Genomic DNA, 8,265 nt, shown 5'->3' with positions numbered 1-8,265 from the left:
TTTTTAGTAGAGATGGGGGTTCGCCATGTTGGGAAGGCTGGTCTCAAACCCCTGACCTTAAGTGATCTACCTGCCTTGGCCTCCCAAAGTGATGGGATTACAGGTGTGAGCCACTGTGCCTGGCCTGCTTGTATGTATTATTTTAAGTAATCTTCAAAACACCTAAAACACCTTTATGCTATTTACCATTACTATCTACATTTTGCAGAACAGGAAACTGTGGTTCATCAAATCCAAAATAATAAAAACAGATACTTACAAATACTGCATAACTGTTCTAAGCCAAGTGTATTACAGTTGTCCCTCAGTATTCTTGGGGATTGGTTTTAGGACCCCTGCAGATCTTTCAGGTCTGACTACAGGCAATTATGAAGGCAAAATCCAGGCATACTCAAATCTTGCAGTGGGCCCTGGGGAAACTACCTGTACAAAGATTGGCCCTCTGTATCATGGGTTTCACATCAAGAACACTGTATTTGTCATCCTCTTTTCATTGTGGATGTGGAACCTGAGGATAAGGAGGATCGACTACATTTATTGACAAAAACTTGTATGTAAGTGGATGAGGATAGTTCAAACCAGTGTTGTTCCAGCTATACCATGTTCAGGGGATGCCGAAAGTCTGTTTGGAGGGTCAAAAAAGTTTCACAAAAGAGGTGTCATCTGAGCTGGATCTTTAAGGATGAATAGCCGATGGGAGAAAGACAGATAAAATAACTGGAGGCTAGGCGCAGTGGCTCATGCCTGTAATCCCAGCACTTCGGGAGGCCAAGGCGGGTGGATCATGAGGTCAGGAGATCAAGACAATCCTGGCTAACATGGTGAAACCCCGTCTCTACTAAAAATACAAAAAATTAGCTGGGTGTGGTGGTGCAGGCCTGTAGTCCCAGTTACTTGGGAGGTTGAGGCAGGAGAGTCGCTTGAACCTGGGAGGCAGAAGTTGCAGTGAGCCAAGATCACACCACTGCACTCCAGCCTGAGTAACAGAGCTAGACTCCATCTCGAAAACAAAACAAAACAAAAAAACAAATGGAAAAGCGTACAGCTGGGACAAGGTCCTGGTCTCACAGGAAACTGAGCATTGAGTGCAACCTGAACAGAAAATATGAAGTTAGGGAGTGGTGGGAAATGTGGCTGAAGATGTAACGAGAGGTTGACTGTGATGGTCATGTATAAAGCTGTCAAGTTGGGGATGAATTCTGCAGTCCCACACCGCGTCAGAGACATATGCACTGAGTGACAGGATCAGCTTTGGAGTGAAAAGGATGAGGTCTACAAATAAGATATTGTTCATGAACATAAGCAGAGAAGCCACATTTATAATATGTTTCTGAGCAAACATATTAAGCTTTGAAATTTAATGACATAAAACCTGGACTTGTCACAACATATCTGCATTATAGATTGATGCTGGCAATTACCAGGTAGTATCACTGGAAGGTTTTCAACTAATAGACAGCTACATCACAGCTGCCACCTGCTTGACAGCAATTATAAAAAGCCATCCCAATATAAGATGCAATCTGATTTTAGATATGTTAAGATATAAGGGGGGAAAACAGGTTTAGAATGAATGAAATGGGGGGCACTGAAATAGGGGGCACTGCATTAAAAATATATCCAAAAAGGCTGGGTGCGGTGGCTTATGCTTGTAATCCCAGCACTTTGGGAGGCCGAGGTGGGTGGATCACAAGGTCAGAAGTTCAAGACCAGCCTGGCCAAGATGGTGAAACCCCCGTCTCTACTAAAAATACAAAAATTAGCCAGGTACGGTGGCAGGCACCTGTAATCCCAGCTACTGGGGAGGCTGAGGCAGAGAATTGCTTGAACCCAGGAGGCGAGGCGGAGGTTGCAGTGAGCCAAGATTGTGCCACTGCACTCCAGCCTGGGTGACAGAGCAAGACTCCATCTCAAGAAAAAAAAAAAAAAAAAAAAATATATATATATATATATATATATCTCCAAAAATCCAACCAGTTCTCCCTACTTCCAGTCTCATCTCTCGGGTCCAAACCAATGTCATCTCTTTCCTGGATTATTACAGTAGTCTCCTATCAGGTCCCCCTGCTTCTGTCCTTAATATCCCCCCCTCTTCTCTCCCAAATCTATTCTCAGGAGGGCATCTAGAGTCAGAGCATGTTATTCATGCAAAATCCTCAGTGGCTTCCCATCTCACCCAGAGAAAAAGCTCATGTCCTTGCAGTGGCTACAGGGCCCTGCACGACCCAGTGCCTCATTAGCTCTCTGTCTCCATCATCCTTTCCCCTCACCCTTTGCTTGCTCCACTCTGGATAAAGGGGCTTCCATCTCCTGAAATTTTTACGTCTTGTTCCCTCTGACTGACCTGCTTTTCTCGTGGGTAGCTGCAAGTCTCAATTTCTGAAGTGTCTGACCAAATGCCACCTTTTCAATGAAGCCTCCTTTGCCTGTCTTGGACTCAAATTGCTATCACACTCCTAGTCCCTAACTCTCATTTACTCCCTATCTGCCTTCCCTACTTGCTTATTTATTTACCTTTTTTGTCAGCACTTACCACTAATACAGCATATATTTGACTTGTATATTTCTTGTCTAGAATGTTAGTGAGGAGTCTGGCTTTTGCTTAAGCCAAATGTGTGATCTTTCAGGCCCAACTACAGGCAATTACGAAGGCCTTACCTGGCAGACCTCACACAGAAAGCTGCCACTCTCTGACAGACATTTGGTGCACAGCCAGTGGGTCACAGTCTCTGGAGGAAGTTGCAGTCAAGGACTCACGCTCTCCTGGTCAGTCATGCTTTTCCTATGTTTACATTCCTGGCCCCAGAGTCTTCATTGCTAGGTCGCTAGCAGACCTTGGGTAGACGTCTTTTTCAGATGCATCTGCCAAGACCTCTTTATGCGGGGAGGAGGGAGACCTTGATGATGCATTTCCCTACTCTGACTCATCACCCAGGACTTTTCCACTCCAAGCTCTCACCGCTGCCCTCCTGCTTCAGGGTCTATAAAACTGCTTTAAGCTCTTGCTTTTACCATTGCAGCGAGCGATTAAATGCTCAGTTCTTTCATCTTTGGCTTGTTGCTATAACCGGCTACTCTGACCGCTCTCTCTCTCTCCCTGCACAGCTGAGCTCCTGACAATTTGCTCCACAAGGGTCAGGGTTTGCTCTGTTTTCACTGCTTTATCTCCAGCACCTAGAACAATATCTGGCACATATCAAGTGTTCAGCAATTTTTTGAATGAATTAGTAAGTGTCTGTTAAACTAATATAATTAATTAAGTCTTGGAATTGATGCCTTCTTTGTTTTAAAATTTTATGACAGATTGTTAAACCAATGTATTACACACAATGTGAAAGGAGTTATTACAGTAGATTAAAGTTTCAAATAATTCTGATAGTTTCATTGCCCATGCCTTAGCTTGGACTGCTTATAACAAAGTCCCATAAACTGGGTGGCTTATAAGCAGCAGGCATTCTTAGAGTTCTGCAGGTTGCCAGTTTCAGATCAGGGTGCTAGCATGGTTGGGTTTTGGTGCAGACCCTCTTCTGGGTTGCAGATGGCTACTGTCTTGTTGTGTCCTCACATGGCAGAAATAGGACAAGCTAGCTTTCTGGAGCCCCTTTTATAAGGTCACTAATCCCTTCATGGGGGCACTACCCTCATGACCTAATTACCTCCCAGAAACCCCTTTTTCTGTAACACTGGGGGTTAGGATTTCAACCCATGAGTTTTTTGAGGGGGACTGGTGGGGGGACACAAACATTGAGCTCCATTGCAGCTCACAACTGTGTTTCTTCTTCCAACCATATAATCACAGCTAAGAGGGCCAATGTTTTGTAAACTGGAAAAAAAACAAAAACAGAACAAATACAGTTTTGTTTGGTGTAACCAACAGGAAGAAGCCCTGTGACTTAATATTCAAAAAGAGAAGGGGGCCGGGTGCAGTGGCTCACACCTGTAATCCCAGCACTTTGGGAGGCTGAGACGGGTGGATCACCTGGGGTCAGGAGTTCAAGACCAGCCTGGCCAACATGGTGAAACCTCGTTTCTACTAAAAATATGAAAATTAGCCAGGCATGGTGGTGCACGCCTGTTATCCCAGCTACTCGGGAGGCTGAGGCAGGAGAACGATTTCAACCCAAGAAGCAGAGGTTTCAATGAGCCAAGATTGTGCCACTGCACTCCAGCCTGGCTGACAGAGCGAGACTCAGTCTCAAAGGAAAAAAAAAAAAAAAAAGAGAGAGAGAGAAGGGGTAAGATCCTGGATCTTAGGTCCTGGTGTTCCATTTGTCACTAGGTTGCCATTTGAAGGGTCTATACTAACAGAAACAAAATCCAGTGTGCAAGTGGTTTTTCTTTAAGGGTTTCAAAATATCAACGGAGAAAGGGAAAGCAAATTAGGGAAAAATGTCTGGGGAAACTAGAGACATTTGTAATATTGTCAGGTTTCAACCAGTCATTACCATTGCTACAGTTCAAGAGTTGCATGCATTGGGAATACACTCTTGCACTGTGTATGTAAGAGCAAGGAAACAAGTACTGACAGATTCAAGAGCCTTTCACTTCTTCCAAGAAGTTCCTGGGCTACCCCAAAGCTCAGACTGTCCCAGTCCAGGGGAATTCAGTCCCAGGAGAAGTTCTTAAAGGGCACTACAAAGTGAGGGACTCCTGGACTGATGTGCCCTAATGAAGTCTTTGTGTATTATAGGTGTATCAATCCCACAAGTCCCCTTCCTCTAATCGCAGCTTCTTCCTACCTTACCTTTCCTCGCTCTGGAGCGACATGGTAAGAGATTGTCTGACAAGACCTGTGTTAGTGTGCAGTCTGGGTGAGTGAGAAAGAAACAGGATCAACAATGGCCATAGCTGGGTGTGGTGGCTCAGCCTGTAATCCCAGCCTGTAATCCTTGGCCTTTGGGAGGACAAGGTGGGCAGATTACATGAGGTCAGGAGGTCAAGACCAGCCTGGCCAACGTGGTGAAACCCCATCTCTACTAAAAATACAAAAAATTTAGCCAGGCATGGTGGCGCGTGCCTGTAATCCCAGCTACTTGGGAGGCTGAGGCAGGATAATAGCTTGAACTCAGGAGGTGGAGGTTGCAGTGAGCCAAGATGGTGCCACTGCACTCTAGCCTGGGCAACAGAGTGAGACTCCATCTTAAAAAAAAAAAAAAAAAAAAAAGAGGAAGAAGAAGACAATGGCCACAGTACCCCTACATCCCTTCTCTCCCTTGAAATGTGGCCCAGTCCTTTTATGCCACCTCTAGTCCCCTAAAGCTTTTCCCAGTAAGATTCCTCCACCACTCACTATTCCAGGACATTTCCTATTTCCTCCCCACACATCTGACCTGTTCTTTTGTTTTGTTTTTTGTTTTGCTTTTTTTTTTTGAAGCGGAGTCTCGCTCTGTGGCCAGACTGGAGTGCAGTGGCCTGATCTCAGCTCACTGCAACCTCCACCTCCTGGGTTCCAGTGATTATCTTGCCTCAGCCTCCTGAGTAGCTGGGGCTACAGGCAGATGCCACTAGGTCCAGCTACTTTTTGTATTTTCAGTAGAGACAGGGTTCCACCATGTTGACCAGGATGGTCTCGATCTCTTGACCTCGTGATCTGCCCACCTCGGCCTCCCAAAGTACTCGGATTACAGGTGTGAGCCACTGCTCTCTGCTTGAACTTGTTTACTCAGTATTCCATAATGTTTTCTTTATTTTTTATTTTTTTTTTGAGGCGGAGTTTTGCTCTTGTTGCCCAAGCTGGAGTGTAATGGTGAGATCTCAGCTCTCACTGCAACCTCCACCTCCTGGGTTCAAGAGATTCTCCTGCCTAAGCCTCCCAATAGGCGCCCACCACCACGCCCGGCTAATTTTGTGTTTTTAGTAGAGAAGAGGTTTCACCATGTTGGTCAGGCTGGTCTTGAACTCCTGACCTCAGGTGATCCACCCACCTCGGCTTCCCAAAGTGCTGGGATTACAGGCGTGAGCCACCGCACCCAGACCTCATGATGTTTTTTACTAAGTCAATAAACTAAATCATAGGAAGTGATTGAACAAAAATGGCTTAAAGCACTGCCTCCTCCAGGGCACTCAATGTTCCTTGTTCCTACCAGCTTCAAATGTAGCCAATTAAGATTGCAATGATGGACAACAGGCTTCTCCGGCTCTGTATTATCCTGTCTATAGCTGACCTCATCTACCCCCTCCTGCTGACTCGTCACTGGAGGAATAACTGTACTACATGCTTGGACTGACCCACGAGTGAAGGACCAAGGACCAGGCTGACTGGCATCTTACCTGTTCTGCAGGAACTCAAAAGCCAACCTATTACAAAAGTTGAGTAGAGTTGCTGGGTGAAGCATTCTGGATCTGTTTATCACCTCACTGCACAACACCTGGACCTGAGATAAGTCCCATGGCAATTGTGCTGTCATCAGAAGATTAATTTATCTCAGATGTGTCAGAAAAGGGGACGCACAGGCGACCTCAAAGTTCATCCACTCTACACCTGGAAACTTCACCTTATGTGAAGTGGGATTCTGTTGGATTTTGTTTAGCTGTAAGGAAGACAGCTTGAATACACATTTCTCCAAAAAAGACATACAAGTGGTCAGCAAGCATGTTAAAAGGATGCTCAACATCAGTGGTGCTCAGGGAAATGTAAATCAAAACCACAATGAGGCACCACTGCAAACCAATAGGACTTATAAAATTGGGGAAAAAAAAGTGGGAAAAAGGTCCCAAGTCCCTCTGGGGAATCCCCACAGTGCCCGGCAAATTGAGATGATTGCTCACCCGAAGGCTACCGATAAAGCAAATGGACCGTGGAGAGCAGCTGTTTGTATTGATTCTTGTAACCAACAGGCCACGGCAGGCAGAAGTGATTACAATCTCTTCTGCCACAGGAAATAGATTTCTATCTCTTCCCCTGGTGTCCTGGGGCTCAAAACTGCCTTTACTCACCTTGGAAGAGTTGCCAGAGTCCAGAAACAATTCATGACAATAAATCATAATTCAGGTTTAAAAGCACCAGAAAACACATCCCACTGGTGAAATTCTGTCTCACCCAAATATTAGCACCATGCTGGAAATTTACAGCAAAATTTATAGTATATCATACTGAAGACAAGCCAGGAAGAAAAAGAAAAAGAAAAAATATAAAATATAAATAGAATTCCTGCCAACAAGCGGAGATTAAATAAATCATAAATTCCAACCTGAAATTAAAACTATGGATAAAAAGTGTTCATGGTGATGAAGACTTTCAAGATTCTATGTGCTTCCCTGGCTAAAAAATGTCCTAGAATCGTAATCATAGCTCTCTGAAATGTCCATTTAATAAAATTTGTAAACTATACCCAACCTCAAATCCGATCAGAATAAGCAATATAATATTAAAGGATTGTCATTTTATCCATCAAAACTAAATTACTTGTATTCCACAGGGAAGATATAACATCCATTTATAATCAGCTACCAATGTTTTTGAAAATACATACTTTCTTTTACAGTGAGATACATTAATGTTTTGAGTTTGGAGAACCTCAGAAACAATGGCCATCTGAAAATAGGTCCAAGCCTAGGAGATACAGGGAGACTCCATCTCAATAAAAAATTAAATAGTTAGCCAGGCATGGTGGTGCATGCCTGTAGTCCCAGCTACTCAGGAGGCTGAGGTGGGTCCCAGGAGGTCAAGGCTGCAGTGACTTGTAATGGTGTCACTACACTTTAGCCTGGGTGACAGAGTGAGAACCAGCCCCTCCCCACCCTCATTTCCCCAAAAAAGAAAAAGAAAATTCCTTCTCAGGAATTTTATTCAGGCTCCTACATTCTATTCAAGAAACTGTAAAGGAAGTGAACAAACAGTAGTAGGATAGCTTTATGCAAAAGAAATTATATCTCAATAGCAATACCAAATGATGTAGGCCTACCCTGACAGTTCCTTAGCTTCTGTGTAGCTCATCCAAGTGATGTCTTACCATCAGCAGAACCAGACGGCTTTATAAAAATAAACTGATACGAAGACCTTTTCTCCAGGATTCATGCAAAGAAGATAATTACAATTTAAGATGAGCTGCCAAACTCTTCCTCTTCACATGATGAGCTTGTGGTTTCTTAGCTGTTGCACATAAAAAAGACATTTGACCAAAAATGACTCATTTTGTTATATAGTTTATAAATATTTTTAAAAAGACAACCCCTTTTTCTTCTTCCCTTACTATCTATCTTATCTATCTACCATCTTTCTATCTATCTATCTATCTATCTATCTATCTATCTATCTATCTATCT

The sequence above is a fragment of the Piliocolobus tephrosceles genome, chromosome 11 (genome assembly GCF_002776525.5).
Source record: "Piliocolobus tephrosceles isolate RC106 chromosome 11, ASM277652v3, whole genome shotgun sequence".
NCBI classification, from domain to species: Eukaryota; Metazoa; Chordata; class Mammalia; order Primates; family Cercopithecidae; genus Piliocolobus; species Piliocolobus tephrosceles.
The sequence above is the reverse complement of the archived record's forward strand: the minus strand, read 5'-3'. Positions refer to the sequence as shown.